The 21441-nt window shown below is 38.9% G+C and overlaps 1 protein-coding gene across 3 annotated transcripts in view; it reads right to left on the bottom strand.

The window, feature by feature from the left end:
* Window positions 1-21441, bottom strand: part of LOC307173423 (uncharacterized protein) — a 308702-nt gene that overhangs the window by 18674 nt on the left and 268587 nt on the right. The gene's annotated exons all lie outside the window — the stretch shown is intronic.

Genomic DNA, 21441 nt, shown 5'->3' with positions numbered 1-21441 from the left:
AATGTGGAATCTACATACCTGTATACATATCTATGACTGAAACCATCAGTACAGCGCAAGTCTGTCTGAAAGAGCGTCGTTCAGTCCTCATGTTATCCTGCTTTTGTTTTTGCATCTCCTCCGCAGGTCATGGCTGGGGTTGGCGGGTGTGAATGTTCAGATGCCTCCGTCTTCATTTCCATTTCCACACTTGTCCTCTTTCATCACAGAGCCAGTAGCCATTTACCTCCAAACATCACTTGAGTTTTCCCAGAGGAGCTCCGTCACAGGACCACAGAGCCTGGCTTTGATCATCACAAAGACCCCAGAGTCTCTCAGGGGGACAGGTCTCTCTTTCTCTCTTTCTTCAAATCTCTTGTTTTCCCCTGAGAAACGCTTGTCTCGAAGGACGAAAAGGACCATGGTGGTGAACAGTGAGGCAGAAGCGGCTTCTCCCAAGTAACAAACCAGACCGTTTTACTCGTCTCTTCATCACGGATTGGGTAAACTTAGAAAATCTGTATGTCACATTATGTCTTTGTTCAACATCATACACGTATTTATTATTCCCACTAGTCAAGGCTTTTTGCACCCAAATAATTTTCCCTCCACTTTCTGACCGTTTGATGCCATTGACTTGCAAATGGAGACGTTGTGTGTTAATGTATTCATGATGTCAGAAGGCTGTTGGACGTTCGGAACAAACCATTTGTACAGCTTAGTTTCAATAGATGGTGGTTTTATAGTACACAAGGATTGTGTAAAAATACTTTCCGTTCAAAAGTTTAAGGCCGGTAAGATATGAATGTTTTTGAAAGAAGTCTCTTCTGCTCACCAAGGCTGCATTTATTTGATCAAAAAATACAGTAAAAACAGTAAATATTGTGAAATAGTATTACAATTGAAAATAACTGTTTTCTATTGGAATATATTTTAAAAAGTAATTTATTCCTGTGATGCAAAGCTGAATTATCAGCATTATTACTCCAGTCTTCAGTCTCACATGATCCTTCAGAAATTATTTTATGATGATGATTTGCTGCTCAAAAAATATTTCTGATTATTATCAATGTTGAAAACATAGTTGTGCTTCATATTTCACGTGATACATTTTCCTTTTCAGGATTCTTTGATGAATAGAAAGTTCAAAAGAACCGCATTTATTTGAAACAGAATCTTTTGTAACATTTTAAACTTTTTACTGTCACGTTTGATCAATTTAAATGCATCCTTGATTAAAAGTATTAATCTTTCTGACTTTTTATGTACACAAACAATGAGACATTTCCCAAATCCCCCTTTATTTCATTAGTCCGTGCAGAGACGTCAGCTGTTAATGCTCTCAAGGCCTTCCGACGGTAATCAACATTAATTTCACACTGAATGAGCATGGAATTGTTACCAAACTACAAATCCAATTTGTCCAATATAATCAGTCCATGAAGCCTCCTAATTGCCATGCGTTTAGTGTTTCCTCCAATCAGTAATTGACTGACAATAGAATATCGGTCTCACTGTTTCAGTTGTGATCTGGCGACTGTGTCAAACTTGTTATTGAGTGTGAACCAAAATATATTTTAGTCTGTGATGCTGACCGATATTATGATGGGTTTGATGACAGATTTTTATTGTGTGGACTTGCTGAGATTTCTACCGCTTTCTCTTTCTCTAGCCGTGTTCACACAGGTCAGTTTTTGTATATAAACAGCAAAAATCACATTTAATTTGATATATATTTGTAATTCCAATGTATTGTATAATTGAAATTGAATACATATTGCACTACTGATATGTCAGTTACATGCCGTGAAGTATACTAATTCATGAGTTGCACGATAAGTTGTATTACACAGGAAATTGTCGAAAATGTTTTAATATTGATGTACATAATCAGTATCAGGAATGCAATGTGGGATTGGTGCATTCCTAAAACTAATACATAGATAAGTGTTATTATTATTATATACTGTATGTATATCTAATTTTATATAATAGCAGATATTGCCGTGTTAAATGAACATGCCAATTTTAGAGTAATTTACACATGCAAGCCTAGAAGTTTTGGCTTGAAAAGATAGGAGAACCTCACAGAAAGGGCTGATTTGAGCAGAAAATCATAACTGGGCCCTTTAGCTTCCAGTGTTTTTCTCTCTGATGAAATCAGACATGAAGTCTATGCAGACAGGATGGATCTCACTGCTAAACTTTGCAATATATAATAATAGCCAGTGAGGAAAACCGTGAAAGCAGATCTCGGGCCGATGTGTGTGTCTTCTGAGATCATTATGTCCCATTACGTCTCTCAGGGCTGCTCACCGCAGCAGCGTTCGCCTTCAGCTGTATTTCAAGGTGGAAAAAAGGAAAGCTCTCCTTTATGAGAATAATTTATCACTATTAGAACAGTGCCTCTCCAGAAAACAGGCTCAAACGCTTTTCCAAAAGAATTATGTATCAGAAATTAAGAATGCAGTGGTTTGCCAGAGCGCTCCGGCCCGTGGGGAACCATTTACGGCCCTCGAAAGAACCCGCGCTGCCAGGACGGCGTAATAAAACATTTGTGCTTCTAAGCCGCTCAGAATGGCTCTCGTTTTCCTTCCTGTCAGCGAGAAACACGGCATAAACACGGCTGTGTGTGCGTCGCCTGTAAATGCTTTCATAATTCATATCGGTGCAACTGGAAGTTGTTTTGGAGATCTTCAGCTTTGCGTGGATAATATATCGCTGGTCTGCATGTAGATTTGTTTAGTTAATAGCTTGATGTTGGAATTACTGGATCATAAATATATATCTTCTTTTTTTGTTGTTTTTTGGAGTGCTCTTACACCATGTCATAGTTTTATATTTCCTTCATGTTACTGAAAGTAAAACCTGATTCTTTTTTTAAAGGTATAGTTCACCCAAAATAACGAATTATGTCTTTATTTGCTCACCCTCAAGTCTTTCCAAACCTGTATGCATGCATTTCTTCTGCAGAACACCAGAAAACTAGTTAGTTACTCAACAGTTTTGGTTCCCATTGACTTCCATTGTATTTTTTGTCAATGAGAACCAAATGTTATCAACATTCCTAAAAAAAATTTTTATTTTATGTTCCACAGAACAAAGAAAGTCATACAGGTTTGAAAGGACATGACAATTATAATATATTTTTATTTTTAATACACTGAAGAAGAAGAAAAAATATAACTTATTTTGTCTTGTTTTCCAGTACAAATATCTAAACTTTCTTGAATCAAGATACCAGTACATTAACTTAAGAAGCAAACTGACCAAAGATATTAAGTCTTGTGTTTTGAACACTTAATATTCAACATTATTGGTCTTCCTGCATTGACACCATTATATGGGAACTGAACTGAGCTGGACGATGACATCGGCTATATATATAAACAACTAACAATTTTTTCTACAACAAAAATGAACCATCATTAAACTTACTTAAGCTGGACTGTGATGCTATTTTCTTCTAGATCTGCTGAGCAGACGAAACAAACTTTATTGCATTATTTTCCTGTTATAACTGTAAAGCTGCTTTGAAACAATCGGTAGACTTTACTTTAAAAAATGTACAAAAAGGATGATACTATGCTAATAAAGGTTATTTTTCTGACCCCATTGGCAAATGTTTTTTCTCTCTCTTGTTTTAAAGGGATAATTCACCCAAAAATGAAAATTTGACATCATTTACTCAACCTCACATTGTTCCAAACATGAATGAGTTTCTTTTGAACACAAAAGAAGATATTTTAAAGAATGTTGCTAACCAGACACATTGACAGCACCCATTGACTTTTATTTTCCTACTATGAAAGTCAATGGATGCTGTCAAATGTCTGGTTACCAACATTAATTTAAAATATCTTTGATGATACAATTTTCATTTTTGAGGTACCTATCTCTTTAAGCTTAAACCCATCACATTTTGATAGATTTTTTCAGAAAACGACTTAATATCTTATGTTATTTTGTTTGAATCTTGATTTAAGAATGTTTAGATAATTGTACTGGAAAACAAGACAAAAATACTAAACAGGAAAAAAATTTTTTGTAAAAAACTAAAGTTCAACTTAATGCATTTGTTTAATGTAGCTAAAATCAATTGTGTGCAACCACTTACGATAATTTTTTTTATTAAATTCAACTAATCATTTTTTTCAGAAATGGTGATGTTGTTTTTGGTCAGTTTGGCGTTATAGTAAATGAAACTGAAGATTGCAATGCAGAATGTTTGCAAAACTGTGCAAATGTAGATTGTATTTCCTGCAAATATTGAAATATTTTCTGTTTTACACCAACAATTTGCATAATCAGGCCAGTTTACACGATGACTGATTGGCTGTCAGTGTTTTTATCGTTCATCAGCTGGAAAAAGTGATTCCAACTATATTGTTCATTATCGTTATAGTTGTGGTGTGGACTCATAGAACTAGAATGATTATTAAAACTTTATAGTTATTGTTAAAGGTAGTGTGAATGGGGCTTTAGTGTTTGTTAAATGATTTGAACAACCTCATAACCCTAACTGCTGTCCTTAAACTAAATTTTGCATTCTCCATAAAATGTTAAAATATGCTTTTGTTTGCATTCCATACAACTTTTGTGACATTTTACACTGTTGAATGGTACTGTTGGTGGAAAGCCCCCTCTGTAGTGCACTAGATGAACTGCTCCGTTGTGTTCAGGGATCTGTCATAGAGAGAGGGAGGGTGGGGGTGGGCGGACGGGGGGGGGTGGGGGTGGGGGGAGGTTGGGTAGATGGTGGTGGGTTCATATATGTAAGTATTCTTTTGGAAGACAAACACGAGAGCCAGGATTGTGGACGCCTCACACACAACCTTCCCTGCCGTCAGCTGCTTTAGCTGAGGTTTACTCGCATGTTCTTTAGTTTGATGCTGTAAATCACCTAAATGAGTTGGTATTATACCATCTGAGTTTTTGTCTTATTAGATTAGTCTTAAAGGGATAATTCACCCAAAAGATGAATATTCTGTCATCATTTACTCACACTCATGTTGTTCAAAAACGTTCTTTCTTCTGTGGAACATAAAAGGAATCAACTGAATAACATCGTACCCTGTTGACTTTCAATGTATATTAACAAAAACATTTTGCGAAATATCTTTTCTTGTGTTCCACAAATTAGTTTTGAACGGCATGAGGATTGTACAAAGATAAATGATGACATATTTTTCATTTTTGAATGTCTGATTGTGGTTGGCAGTTATTTCACATTTTACAAAGGAAATGTGTGTGTTGTGTGCTGTGCATTATGGACAAAAAATACAATCACAATTTTTTTTTTTTTTTTACAATATTTTGCAATTTCAATTTAATCATGTTTTTGAAACAATATTTGTTACACACATTGTCTGTATAATTCTTTGAAAGCTGTGACAGCGCATGACACTGGCTTTATTGGCGATATTTGTGAACACCATGTCTTTGCATGAATGCAGTTTTGGCCTTTGCTGTTTCACTTGAGACGGGCCTCGTAACAGAAGCGAACGAGCCTTGCCTCCTGCCATCACGTCGCGCCGAAACCAGGGTCTCTGTGAGAGTTCTTGTTTTTAATACACATAAAGGATAGCTAGTTAAGCAATATTATGAGCAAGAGTGATGTTTTCCCCAATGTCAGCATGTTTGCAAACGTCATATTATTTTTATACAACAGTTCAATAAACAAGTTAATAGGTGACTTACATTTTAGACTGTTTTTGCTCTATTTTGCCAATAAAAATAATTTCAAACAAATTCAAGTCTGAGCAACACAGCGATGTTTCATTCCTGAATGAATCAGCCATTTTGAACGAATCATTTGACTGAATAATTCAGTGACTCACTTGTTAAGACAATGAGTATATAGTTTCATATTTAAAAGTATCACTTAATCATGGTTAAATAGATAGGACGCATTTATAAATAGACTATTACGAGTGAAATATGAGAAAACATTGTTGAATATAACAGAGATAATAAAATAATTGCAGTATAAAATGCTTGTCTGTCTTTTTTTTCTCATATGGGGGTCTACAACTGTTTCTTGGCCTCCAGATTGCAAAGGTGTCCTCTGCATAAATGAAATGAATGAATGAATAAAACACAATGCCTGTATTACAGATTTTTGTTCACCTGATTTGTAATGTGCCATTGTTTTTCTATGTAAACACATGCTAGCCGGACGTCTTTAACCATTGCACTTGTGTCTTTTGCAGCATCTCGCGCATGACATTTACGTTTATGCATTTGGCAGACGCTTTTATTCAAAGCAACTTACATTGCATTTCAAGGTACACATTTTACATTCTTATCAGTTCTTGCTTTCCCTGGGAACTGGACCCATGACCTTGGCGTTGCAAGCGCCAACGCTCTACTGTTTGAGCTACAGGAAAGATGACACTGCATTCAATACAGTGCTCAAGACAAAAGAGTGAAACTTTTAAAAAGAACATCTCTAGACCTGTGTCTTGTGTTTTTAACCATCTCTCCTGTATCTAAAATATTCCCAAACCATGGATGGGTTAGATATCATGCATGCTCACATTACGATTTAAATGACTCGCACAGCCCTATAGTGCAAAAGTGTCTGACCTGATGCTAGAATGCTGTGGGTGTTGCTATGCGGTTGCTAGGATGTTGCTTACCATTTTGCATGAAAAGATTGCTGCACTCTCGCATCTCTGTTATCTTCCGGTTTGTAAATGTGACTGTGGGGGGTGGATGTGTGTGTGTGTGTGTGTGTGTGTGTGTGTGTGTGGGGTGGGGGGTGGGGGGTGGGGGGGGGGTGTCCAGCAGGTGAAAATGGTGCATCTGATCACTTAGTAAAATACCAGCACACTCTCCTCAACAACACGCGTGATTTGAGGAATCATTCAAACGCTGCAGGGCGATCCAGTTAACAGTTAAGTATGAGCTTGGCCTAGCAAACACTACTAATTATTGCATTGGGTTGGAAGTGTTCAGTGGCGCTGAAGTGGCCACATACACAAATCCTCAAAGCCTGTTGGGATTTCTTTGCAGAAAGGAAGCCTCGAAGTCACGCTTCTGTTTACAAACAGACATGTCTCTGAAAAGCAAAAGGATACACCTGGACGTCTTCGAAGGACACCCTTCCCGCTGAATGGACGCAGAAATCCTCCTCATTGTATTTTCTGCTACATTTCTGATGCTAAATTCATGAGGGAAAGGAGTTAGAAAGAAAGAAAGTCTGGCCTCAATAAACATGCGAGTCGTCGTCCATTCAGGCGGTGAGGAGCGTATTGTTTGTTTGCTATGGCCTGGTTTCCAGAGACCCCAAGAGTGGCCCAGTGAAGAGGGTTCAGAGAACAATGGTGCTCCTCATTGAACGGGGCGAGGACTGAACACCCTTTCTGGAAGTATGGCCCGGCCCGGCCGCTCTCTGCTCACGGATGAGTGACAGCTGAATCGTTGGGCAAGTTTTTCCCAAGCACGGGCTCATAGAGCTTCACTGCACAGGCCGAGTGTGTGTGTGTGTGTTAGAGCGAGCGAGTGGAACTAGGATGAAAACGTGTGTGTGTGTGTGTGTGTGTGTTCAGGCTGCAGCTGCGGATCTGGGAGGTCCTGTGCCATTGTCAGCCACACACAATGGTAAGAGGAGCAAGAGATGTTTCTTTACAAAGCAACTGCACTCTCTGCCACAGAGCGCCGAGCGCCAGGAGAAAAGAATAAAGATGTCATTGATGTACAAAGAGGCTGCATGTGATGACTCATGTGAATCTGAGACGCTCACTGACTCAAACACACACTCGCAGAGAGGTGCGTCTGCGAAACACTAATCCATAAAGAACATTCTTGGCCTTTTTCTTTCTTCGATTAAAGGTGATTTTTGGAACTTAGAAGTAAAAGAAGTTATTTTGAAAGCAAAGCCTTGATTTTACCGTAAAATACTTTCTCATATCACAATTTATGTAATGTATATATATTTATTTATTCGATTTTGCTTTGATTTAAACTTTTATAAACCACTATATGTTATTCGTTTTATTTATAAATGCTATCGTTCAAAAGTTATGGGTTTTAATGTTTTGAAAGAGGTCTCTTATGCTCACCAATGCTGCCAATTTCTTTTGATCAAAAAATAGAGTAATATTGTGAAATATTATTCGAATTTAAAATAAATGTTTTCTATTTGAATATATTTTCAAATGTAATTTATTCCGGTGATCAAAGCTGAATTTTCAGTATCATTACTCCAGTCTTTAGTGTCACATGATCCTTCAGAAATCATTCTAATAACTAAATATTTCATGTTAAAATACTTTCTCAAATTGCAATTTAATATGCAAAGTCAACTAAGTTTTTGGGGCAGGACTACCTGTTATTCGACCAATTGGGGACTGATGAGTGTTTGGAAAACCTGTATGAAAAACATCATTATTTTAGCAATTACGCGCTGCAGAAATGACATATTTCAGTAAGTGATAAAAGACTAAACTAATCATTTGTACCTCAAAAAACAACTCATCCAAAGAAGAAAACACTGTCATCATTATCTTGTTTCTTCTATGGAAACACAAAGTTTAGCAGACTGTTTCATGTATGTTTTTTTCCATACAATAAAAGCATCACTAGCTGTCAAGCTCCAAATGTATCCTTAAAAAGTATTCTATACAACTCCTGTGCTATATTCCAATTCTTCTGAAGTCATACGATAGTTTTGTGGAAAAAAAACAGACTGCCATTATTCACTCAAACTCTTGCTCTTTGTTGCAGCTCTCACATGTCATTCACCCTTCTGCATGTTCTTACTTGGGACGTCACAAGACACATGAAAGACGGCGTTCGACATCAGACCTGGGTTTCACCTGCTCAGGTGTGATTACTGAGCTTTTAGAACTGTCACAGAGGGAAGATACTCTATTAGCTCACCTGTTCAACTGCTCATTAACACAAATAATCAGCCGATCGTATGGCACTCCTGTCAGCTGAGAACACAAAACTGAGGCTACAGACTCACCAAAACTGGACAATAGAAGATTGGAAAAACGTTGCCTGGTCTGACGAGTCTGGATTTCTGCTGCAACGTTCAGATGAGGGACAGAATTTGGCATAAACCACATGAAAGCATGGATCATCCTGTCTTGTATCAGAAGTTCAGGCTGCTTCTGCTGTAATGGTGTGTTATATATTCCTTAGTAACAATTGAGCATCGCTTTAACGCCACAGTCTACCCGAGTATTGTTGCGGACCATGTCCATCTCTTTATGACCACAGTGAGCTCATCTTCTGACGGCTACTTCCAGCAGGATAACACGCGTCGCAAAGCTCAAATCATCTCAAACTGGTTTCTTGAACACGACCGTGAGTTCACTAAACTCAACGGCCTCCACTGTCACAGATCTCAATCCAATAGAGCAGCTTTGGGATGTGGAGGAACGAGAGATTCACATCATGGATGTGCAGCTAATAAATCTGCAGAAACTGAGTGATGCTTTCATGACAATATGGACCAAAATCTCTGAGGAATGTTTCCAGCACCTTGTTAAATCTGTGCCATGAAAAATTAAGGCAGTTCTGGAGGTAAAAGGGGTTCAACCCAGTGCAAGGTGTAGATAAAGTGGCTGGTGAGTGTGTGTGTATGTACAAAATATAAATATATTGTTTATCTTAAGCATGTTTTTTAAAAATGTCCATATTTATCTCTGTGTCAGGGTTGTAGGAACTATTTGAACAGCAGAGGGGGAAACTGACATGGATGTTGCAAAAGTAATTGGACAAATGTAGAAATTTCTACAAAGTGATTTCTCCACCAGAGACTCAAGCATGCTGCTCAATTAAAGCTCTTGTCCTAAAACCATAAACCACTCAGAAACATGAAATGCATTTCTCCAGCTTTTTTTTATGGTTCTTCTTATTATTGTTCTGCTTTCGCCGTTACCCAGGTGATGTATGCTGTGGTTCTCCATCGGCCCATCCTGACCTCAATGCAGCTCCATGGATCAGCACCAGCCTAATAGCAGAGGCAGCATCGCATGGCCTTTAAAAGCGTGCGTGGAATAAAGTTCAGGTGTCAGTAGTTCAACTGATTTATAATGGCGAGGCGCTTCTTGATTAAGTGCTGATGTCACCGGATTCCTCAGCGCTCATTTGCCGAATCAAGCCGTGCAGATCCAACAAACAAGACAAATGGCCGAGTGAGTTGTGGTAACCTTTGTGTTTCCCTTTCAGGCTTCACCCAATCATGTGCCAGCGGAAGTGTAGCGCTCTCCGATTGTTTTATTTATGGCTTTGCTCCTCGCGTAATGCGCGGGGACTTTGGGCGGGAAGCACAAATGAGCAGTGTGTGTGTTTTCATGCACGTGTGTGTTTTCTGCTCCGCGGACCTGTCACGCCGACAATAATCAGCCATTTTTTAAAAAGCTCGTTCTCCTCTAACTATCACCCAGCCATTCCCGTGTAGACAGACAACTCCTCCACGTGTCGGTGTCTGCTGCCGTCAACGCTCAATTATTCTTCGCCTTCCTAAAGCACATACAAAGAATACATCACAGGCTCATTCGAGGGGGGAAAGTATGAAAAAACAGCAGCGACACCGATCGGTTGCAGGCAGTGTCATTTGTGAATAAACAGCGTGTCAGTCTGACTGTTTTTTTTCCCTCTGGTTGCAGACAGGCCTGTCAGATGCTGGAGGAGAGACATCGAACTCCTGACAGCTGGAGATAACCAGAGCACCATCACACCATCACACTGGCAGTTCACCTCAGGCCGAGGCCTGGTCACTGATGATGACCCTGCTAACAGGTTCAAAGAGTGGGTCGTTTTTTTAATACAGTCTGAATTGTTTTCTAACCTGTTTATTGAAGGCTGTGATGTTAAAGGGATAGTTCACCCAAAAATGAAAATGCATAGCAGACAGGCTAAAAACCAGTTTCATTCGACTGTAGTTTACATATTCTTAAAGGGAAAGTTCACCCAAATATGTAAATTCTGTCATTTAATCACCCTCAAGTTGTTCCAAACCTGTATGAGTTTCTTTGTTCCGTTGAACACAAAAGAAGGTGTTTTGATCAATGTAGATAGCGGATGGGCATCATTAGTATGGAAAAGAAAATACTATGGAAGTCAATGGTTCACCACTGTTTGGTTACCTACATTCCTCAAAATATTGTCATTGTTTTCAGCGGAAGAAGGAAATTCGTAGTTTGGAACAAATTGAGGGTGAGTAAATGATGACAGAATATTCATTTTTGGGTGAACTATCCCTAAGAATAGCTATGTAAACTACAGTCAAATCAATAAACTGTTTTTTAGCTTGTGTTTTAGGTTATGTCACTTGAGAATAGTTGCATTACATTTGAAAATTATGAGATTTAACCTTGTGAAAAACTCTGCATTCTTTTTTTCTTTTTAAATTGTTACAGAAATAATATACTTTAAAAGAATACACAAGTGTGAGCTGAATGTAACGTTTGGGCACTTAATTGCATGTTATTTGCAATCAAATTAAAATGTATTATAGTTTAAATTTAGCCTATATTAAACGCAATTAGCTGAACTTTAGAATGCTTTTTTGTGGTTGACCAACTTAAGTACATATTTAAATGTAATTTCATAATTACTTCTAGTGTCTTTGAAATATTGTTGAAGCTGAATGTACAGACAAGCATTTATGGTAAACTCAAATATTCATCAATGTCCTTTCTAGTGAAACTTGAATGTCATGCATTTAAATGTATTTCTGATTACACATTTTTAATGACGAAGTTACAATTTAATGCACTTAAAATATATTAACTTGTAGTGTAATATCAACTAACACACTGCAGTTTAAATTAAAATAAAGTAGCTTTACATTTATTCATTTTGCAGACGCTTTTATCCAAAGCGACTTACAAATGAGGAATACAGCAAGCGATTCATCGTGATGAGGCAAACAAACAGTGCAAAAGTGCTAAAAATGCAAAGTTTCAGACATTTCTTAGAGTATCATAAGATAAGGAGGGATTAAAGGAAAGTGAAAGCATAGAATTTCTTTTTTCTCTAGTATGTTAGTGATTTAAAATGTACTTCAAAGTGAAACTTTTAATTTGGCATTATAATGTGTTTAAGTGTAGAGTGTTAAGAATCATATTCATGAAAGTGAACTTATAATAGACTAAAACAACCTTTTATTTCATTAATAATATCTTCGGATACAAGCACTTCTTTTTCACAAGGGTAGGCATCATCTTACAATACATAAAGTATTATTAATACAAACAGATAGTGGGGATTTTCGTCTCAAGTGAAATTTGTCAGAAAGATGCGGAGAGGACTCGCCACTTAAACGCTCCCGTTGGCTCCCATTGTCCTGTCTGGAGATGGGAATGACTAATTGGTCATAATTGTTGGTAATTCCCCATGCGTCCGTCTCCTTTAGGCCATTCCTGTGTGGTCAAGAAGGAGATATCCGTTATTGATGTGACAACGCAAAATTGAAAACCTTTGGCGGCGCGTCAACCCCTAATTAATCGCTCTAATTTCATCTCACCACGGCTCTTCAGCCATCAAATGAATGCGATTACGGTGGCGAGAGCCATTTTGTTGCTCAAGCACAGGAGGTTACTCATGTTAATTAGCGGCTAGCCTGGAGAAGACAAGGGCCTGTGGGTCGGCCAGAAGAGTCCTAAATAGAGCTAAACGGTCACATAATGACCTCAGGAACACGTAGCCATGCTCGTTCTCATTTTCATAATGTATTACACTCAAGTCCACTTGGACACAATGGGGCAAGAGGCGATTAGCAAACGCTGGCCTCAGCCTTGAGGCTGTGCTAACTGATATTTAGCCTCCGTTGAGTCACACGGCGCTCATGTTAATGAATTTTGGTCTCATAAACTGGTCATTATATGAAATGGACGTCTAGTTTGATATTTAAAGTTCATTTTTAAACGTGTCTCTCTGAAAAAATTTTGTGTTAATACATTTATAGACTCCATTGGGATATAATAAAGCCTTCAGAAAATGAACTTTAATTTGAGATTACAAAACACAAGGACAATTTAATGCTGATATTTCTACAAGTGTCCACTATTAAGTTACCATATTATCATATATGCATCTACTATGCAAATTCATGATGACAGAATTTACATTTTAAGATCTTCCCCCATACTGACAAACATAACGTAACATAGAAAAACATAAGATAATGTATTCAAAAGATTAGTTTTTTTTTTTTGTTTGTTTTTTTTTACAGAGGTTAATTTCTATTTCAAATAAATGCTGTTCTATTCAACTTTGTTCATCACAGAATCCTGAAAAACAAAATGTATCACTATTTCCACAAAAATATGAAGCAAAACAACTGTTTTCAACATTGATACTAATCATAAAAGTTCCTTGAGCAGCAAATCATCATATTTGAATAATTTCTGAAGGATCATGTGACACTGAAGACTGGAGTAATGATGCTGAAAATTCAGCTTTGATCACAGGATATAAATTACATTTGAACATATATTCATATAGAAAACGGGTATTTTAAAATGCAACAATATTTCACAATATTACTGTTATTTTTGATCAAATAATATGTATTTAATAAAGTAAAATTTTTAAATTTTTAAAATTAATAAAGCTAATGCCTCCCATTTTGTGGAAAATATAGTGACATCATATTCACCTCATTCTTCTATTAAGGCAAAGTATCAGTTACGCACTATTGGTGTTTTTAATCGCCTGATCAGATAATTACTGTACATCACTAACTAAAAGCAGCAGACAGGTTGCATCTCACAACCGTATATATGCTTAAGATATAAACGCTTTACACTCACCACATTAATGAACTTCGTCAAAGATCAATAATTGATCACGGCATGTTTATTTAATGGGCTGTAATGGAATATCAGTCTCTTCGCTTTACACATACAGGCCAGAGTGTTTACCGCTTATCACCACATGATAAATATATCATGAGAACATCCTTCAATAATTGACATAATGCAAGTGCTCAGAATAACGCTGCTAGTGGTTGGCATCAGTGTGTGTGTGTGTGCGCCACACTGGTGCCTAGTAAACCCTACATTCTGGGGACAAAATGTCCCCACAAAGATGGCAATATTCGAAAGCCTTGTCCTTGTGGGGACATATTTTGGTCCCCATGAGGAAAATGGCTTATAAATCATTCTAAGTTAAGTTTTTTTGAAAATATCATTGTAAATGCAGAAAGTTTTCTGTGATGGGTAGGGTTAGGGGCCGTTCACGCAGAATGTCTCTTGTTTTTAACAGCAAAAACGCGTTCTGTGTGAACCAGCCCTTAGTGTAAGGGGATATAAAAATCATTATGTCTATGGAAAGACCCCATAAAACATGAAAAAATAAATGTGTGTGTGTTTCCCAGCTGCTGGCCTGCGGGTCAGCTTGTTCTGGCGTGTTGTATGTTGTGAATGCCCGAGTCAAGGTGGTGGCGTGTTCTGCAGATGAAAGCGTTTCGGCGCTGCGGACTCCCTCAGAGCTGGAGAATGACTGGCAGAGGAAATATGAATGCTGTCTGTTTAATGATGCCCACCAGTCCGGCCAGAGCGCATGCAGCTCATGCTAAAGTTGAAGGAGCCCCAGCAGTGCAGAGTCAGACAGGTAAAAAATACCCACCACACATCAGCCCGATCTGAGGGATTCAGAGCCTCTACATGGGCAGCAACTCACAAATAGTGAAGCACTTGACAGACTATAATCAACTGATTACAGTCATTTTGATGAGCATTTTGCTAAGGTAAAGTGGCGTGCAATAATCTTATGAGCATAAATTTATATAGGTTAAGGCCCATTCAGACCAATGGTGACTTGTTTACTGGCACAAGGGCGGGGCAACCTGTCACTCACATGAGATCCACCAATAGCAAACCACAATCATCCAATTAATTCCTCATAAACAATCAAGCCCCGCATTACATTTGTTCTTGTTCGAGAAGCCATGTCACTTGAATATACATCACAATAGGGAAGAAAAGTCTATCGCAACTTCAGTTTTATGCCAACTTTAAATGCTCAAGTTCTTTTAAGCAGGATGGATTCTGATTGGCTGTCAATGTTTTTATCATACATCAGTGATTGTAACTATATCATTCCTCTGTGTCGTTTGTGGTTTGGACTTAACTATTCTTATAGAGGTAGAATGATTTTTAAAAATATATAGTTATTGTTAAAGTTATTGTCCTTGGTGTTAGTTACAGTTGCCTTCACAGCAATGGATACATGGAAGGATTAAGATTGTGCCAGCTTTACATAGAATACCTTAAATTGCTATTTAGTGGTGTGTTTCCGTACAACGTAGGCCTAACTCGCTGCTGAATTACCACAGTACGATGCATCGTTGAAGAAATCAGCTCGCTAGTCACGACTGTTTCCTGAAACTGTATTGTTGCAAATTTGTCGTTCAACCCATAGACTGAAAAAAAAAAAAAAAAAAAAAAAGGGACGTCTTGTCCGTGACATCACCCGTAGGTTTCTGAAGAGCATTTTTGAAGCCCAAAGTGGGCGGAGCCGGCTGTCGCCATCTTGGCAGCGCGTCACTCTTGGATAAACGAAAATGGGCAAAGAGGCGAATTAGCTGAGGTGACGTGGCGCTAACAGACAGCAGACAAACAGCTAGTAGTGACATCAGCGGCAATCCACCTGTCTCTCAAGTGACTTCCCAATTCAAGAAATTAACGAATTACATACGAATTTCCTATTACACATATAAAAGTTAAATGATTATTAGGCTGCATAAATTAGGTCAGCCGGAACCGGGAACACTTCCTATAACACCCGATGTACTCGTTACATCATAAGAAGAATCCAGTATCTAGATCAGATGGAGGATCTGCGCCTAGACACGACCACAACGCATGATGTTGTCAGACGGATCCGGGCCGTATCCAGACCAGATGGAGGACCTGCACCTAGACACGACCACAACGCATGATGTAGTCAGACGGATCCAGGCCGTATCCAGACCAGATGGAGGACCTGCACCTAGACACGACCACAACGCATGATGTAGTCAGACGGATCCGGGCCGTATCCAGACCAGATGGAGGACCTGCGCCTAGACACGACCTCAACGCATGATGTACTCAGCCGGATCCAGGCCGTATCCAGACCAGATGGAGGACCTGCGCCTAGACACGACCTCAACGCATGATGTACTCAGCCGGATCCAGGCCGTATCCATACCAGATGCAGGACCTGCGCCTAGACACGACCTCAACGCATGATGTACTCAGCCAGATCCAGGCCGTATCCAGACCAGATGGAGGACCTGCGCATAGACACGACCACAACGCATGATGTAGTCAGCCGGATCCGGGCCGTATCCAGACCAGATGGAGGACCTGCACCTAGACACGACCACAACACATGATGTAGTCAGCCGGATCCGGGCCGTATCCAGACCAGATGGAGGACCTGCGCCTAGACACGACCTCAACGCATGATGTACTCAGCCGGATCCAGGCCGGATCCAGGCCGTATCCAGACCAGAAGCAGGACCTGCGCCTAGACACGACCACAACGCATGATGTACTCAGCCAGATCCAGGCCGTGTCCATACCAGATGCAGGACCTGCGCCTAGACACGACCACAACGCATGATGTAGTCAGCCGGATCCGGGCCGTATCCAGACCAGATGGAGGACCTGCGCCTAGACACGACCACAACGCATGATGTAGTCAGCCGGATCCGGGCCGTATCCAGACCAGATGGAGGACCTGCGCCTAGACACGACCACAACGCATGATGTAGTCAGCCGGATCCGGGCCGTATCCAGACCAGATGGAGAACCTGCGCCTAGACACGACCACAACACATGATGTAGTCAGCCGGATCCGGGCCGTATCCAGACCAGATGGAGGACCTGCGCCTAGACACGACCACAACGCATGATGTAGTCAGCCGGATCCGGGCTGTATCCAGACCAGATGCAGGACCTGCATCTAGACACGACCACAACGCATCCCTGAAGTGTCAGCAGAGATTGTGTCAACTAGACTCACCCCTGTAAGGCCTCATCGACACGACAGCCAATGGCTCTAATCCTCCACTAACCCATCTCCATACTGGCGTGACTCTGATCTTCAACCAGATGAACTGGATAATATTCTGATTGTTCCAAACCAATCTGACTTCTGACCTGAAATGCTTTTCCTGTTTTTTTTTTTTTTGCATTATTCCTGTTATTTCTGTAACGCTGCTTTGAAACAATCTGTATTGTAAAAAGCGCTAAATAATAAATAAATGTGATTTGTTTCATAAATTTAAATTAATAAATAAATGTGACTTGACTTGTCTCAAGTGGCCACGCCCTTAATTATGCAAACCTTTAAGGCTTAAAGGACAAGTTCGGTATTTTACACTTAAAGCCCTGTTTTCAGATCGTTTCTGATGAAATAGAACGGTTAAGATTAAAATTTGGACTCATGCTGCTGGCCTGAGAATTTTCGGTTTCTTTCGCTTTCCCCCCCCACCTCCACAATGGCTGCATAGGTGCACTGGAACAATCCTTCCTAAAACGCATTAAACTTTCGTTTACAAAGACGTGAAACTCACCGAGTGGTCAGGGGTGTTCACTGATATGCTCACAAAAATCACTGCAAAAGATGCTTTCCAACAGGTTTTATCGTAGTTTTTGTCCAACTCCATTGACTTGAATTGAATGTGCAGTGAGGTACGGTATTACTCCACTGCCGGAAACTGGGCTGGAGTATCTATTATTCAAGCTCTCAACGGAAGAATGTACAGGTGTGAGGCGTTTGGAAAAATAGGTCCACAGTTTTACAACGAATGGTAAAACACCTGTTCACGTCTTTGTAAACGAAAGTTTAATGCGTTTTTAGGAAGGATTGTTCCAGTGCACATATGCAGCCATTGTGGAGGTGGGGGGGGGAAGCGAAAGAACCGAAAATTCTCAGGCCAGCAGCATGTGTCCAAATTTTAATCTTAACCGTTCTATTTCATCAGAAACGATCTGAAAACAGGGCTTTAAGTGTAAAATACCGAACTTGTCCTTTTAATATAATTTAAATGAATGAGTTATAAAAAAAAAATGCACCCCCCCTCCTCACAGTTTTCATGAAGGGCAAAATTAGCTATAGACCAAAACCACTTTTTGTACCAGGCTGTAAACATATATTTTTTTCTGCTGTAAAGTTGGGCATTGTAACATAGGGGTCCTGTCTCTAGTGGCGTGTCGATGAATTGCAGTTTAAGTCACTTCCATGTTGGTTTCAAGAGTGTTGCCGCTTGGTTCACTTCAATCACTTTGGTTAATGATTTCACGCACGTGGTGCAGTAATAACTTTTAATTAATCCTTTTGAGTTAGAATTAATGCTAGTGTTTTTTTTAGTTTAATTTTTTTTTTTTTTTTTGCTATAAATTATGGACATGGCATCTGAGGAAAAATTCTAATTTTTCTCAGTTATTTTGCTTTATTTCCAGATTCAATCTCTTCAAAAACGGCGCCTTAAATCTCTTGACAAACTAAAAGACGTAAGTGACATTTGTATATATTCGAAATAAAATTGTACTGAATGTCAGCTTGCTAATTTTGCTCAAGATAAGGATTTATTAAGTCCACATGTCCTAAAAACAAGAAACTCTGCTTCTAACCACAGGTCCAGATTTGTTGTTCCAAGTCCAACCACAATACCTTTGCGATGCTGTTTGCGAATGTTCGTTAGAACTATGGTGTCGGGAAAGACCAACTCGTTGAACTATGCTGATAACGACGGAACTTGCCACCATAGTTGGCTAACGATTCTTTTTGTAAAAGCACCCTAGGTAAGTAGCCATTTGAGGAACTCAGATTTACTTGGAGTTTATTGTTAGCGAATCTGAGATCAGCTTAAGCTCTTAATCAACAGCGAGTACGTCTGCCAGCAGCTACATGAGGACGGTTAAATGCAGCTTGTAGCCGATCTGTGCGAAGCCTGACCCAGACCAGGGCTAAGTTTGTTGTTGACTGAAGTCAGTCTGCTCTGAACAGGGGTGGACTGTTGCTTTGCCAAGGGCTGAGGGTTTCGTAGCCAAAGGCAATGACCATCCTTTGCCCTGGGCAAAGATATGAGCGATGCAGCGAGCGAGGCCTAAAAGCATTGCTGCTTCTACAGAGCGGATCTCCTGTCATAACTGCTTAGGTGGCACTGCTTATATTAAGGAGAAAATTACATCTAGCTGTACTTTTTCACATATGTATGCCATAATTATTATTTTTCTCGAATAACCAACTCCTGCAGTAGCATATTATTACCATGTTTTTTGGGGCATTTCCCATTGCAATAGCAAAGGTATTCTTGAAGTACCATATAAAATGTATATAGGGCTAATAAATATGTCTACCAATATCTAGAAATACATAGCTTTGATCAGACAATTGGCATTTATATATATGTATGTGTGTGTGTATATACGTGTGTGTATGTCTGTGTATATATATATATATATATGTGTGTGTGTGTATATATATATGTGTGTGTGTGTGTGTATGTGTGTATATATATATATATATATATATATATATATATATATATATATATATATATATATATATATATATATATATATATATAAAATATTTCTTTCTCACTCACACACACACACACACACACACACACACACACACACACAAACAATTTGTCTGAGATGTTAATTTATCATATTAAGGAGAAAATGACATCTAGCTGAATACGTTTTGACTTTTTTTTTTTTAATTAAGAGTTACATGCTGATGAATACAGAATCAACCTAAAAAGTAGCATCTTATTTGGTCCATTTCCCATCCCAACTCTCTTTAAAGTACCATGTAAATACCATGATTTTTTTTAAAGAATATTAATCATTCAGTATCACAATATACATTAAAGTAGCATGAAATTACCATCTGCTACTATAATTGCACATGTTTTGTGATGGAATTTTTAGATTTAATTAATAATTTTTATCAGCCAACATGACAATTATAAGAAGTTATGCTTTCACTTTACAATGAGGTCCCATCAGTTAATGTTAGTTAATGCATTGCCATTAATGAACAGTCATATTTGTATCGACTAATGTTAACAAAGATTAATAAGTGCTATAACATATGCATTGCTTATTGTTAGTCAGTTCATGTCAGCTCAGGTCCATTAAATAATATTAGCAAACACTACTTTTGATTTTAATAATGCGTTAGTAAATGTTGAAATCAAGATTAATACATGCCTTAGAAGAATTTTCATTGTTTGTTCCTGTTAACAAATGGAGCCTCGTAAAGTGTTACCCTAGTTTTAAATGAATTGTCAGTTCTTTTATTGTAAGATTTTCCAAGTAAACACAAGCAGAGATTGGCATAGTGCACTTGTCTGCTATTTAACCTCTAATCTCAGTGATTGTTTAGAGCCAATTCTTATGCATTTCTAATTGTATGTGAGTTGAAAGTTTCAATTGGCAAGGTCAGATCCAGGCAGCTCGAGCACAAAGAAAACAAGCTTTTGGAAAAGATCTGGGTGTAGCCTGTCGGTAAATATATCTGCAAAAAAAAAAAAAAACTCGGTCTTAAAGTCTTCGCTAGGTATAGGGCACGTCACAAACATCCAAACCGATGTGATGAGCCTCGGATTCTGCACAGTCATAATATTCCATATTAAAGTTTATTGGACCAGCTATTTCCAAAAGGGCTGTAGTGTGTTTTAAATAGCAGGCTCTCTCTCTATTAAAGCCTTCATCGTGTGGCTTTTTGTGGGAATGCGTTGTACATCTGGGCACCACATTGGCTTCCACGGTGGCTGGCTGGCTTTGGCACCCATCGTAAGCCCATTACAACCCTGGGCTGCCAGCCCTCCAGGAGCCCGAGCGGTGGGCATCACGCCAGACCACTCCACAACCCCAGTCACACTCACTTCAACAAACAGCGGCGAGAGAAACCGGAGACGTGGAGAGTCACTGACCTAATGTTCACTGAAGGCCTTGTTTGCACTGGGAAACATCGTGTGTCGAGACCGACGTGTTGATGTGCGTGAAAACGGGAGCATTCAGCGGATGTCAGCGAGCGCCAAAACATCCAGGTATGTATGACTGGGTGACCATATATTTCACATGGGCTGTAATAAAGTTAGATTCCAAATGCTCCACTGTTCAACCATTTAAATATAATTATCTTAATAAATTCCAGGTTCCTAGTCACAAGAGGTTTTCAGCTCAAAAGTAACACACACACACACACACACTGTACAAGAACATACAAAACCAAACCAACAACCCAAGACACTTGACATAGGATATGCGTTGCATTTCTTGTCGTTTAATATGTTAAAAGTTCATTTAAATTATTTTATATCTAATATTACTATAAAGCATTTGTGTTCCTCGGTTTTATGCATAGAAGATAGTTTAGATTTTTACTTCTAAAATGTTTAATCGAAGCTGTTTTCATATTATCTCAGATTATTCATGTGATAAAGCCAAATACTGTTCAGGACCCAGATCCCTCTGATCATAAAGC

This window comes from Squalius cephalus, assembly GCF_949319135.1.
Source record: "Squalius cephalus genome assembly, chromosome: 16".
NCBI classification, from domain to species: Eukaryota; Metazoa; Chordata; class Actinopteri; order Cypriniformes; family Leuciscidae; genus Squalius; species Squalius cephalus.
This window is presented reverse-complemented; position numbering and strand designations above follow the sequence as displayed.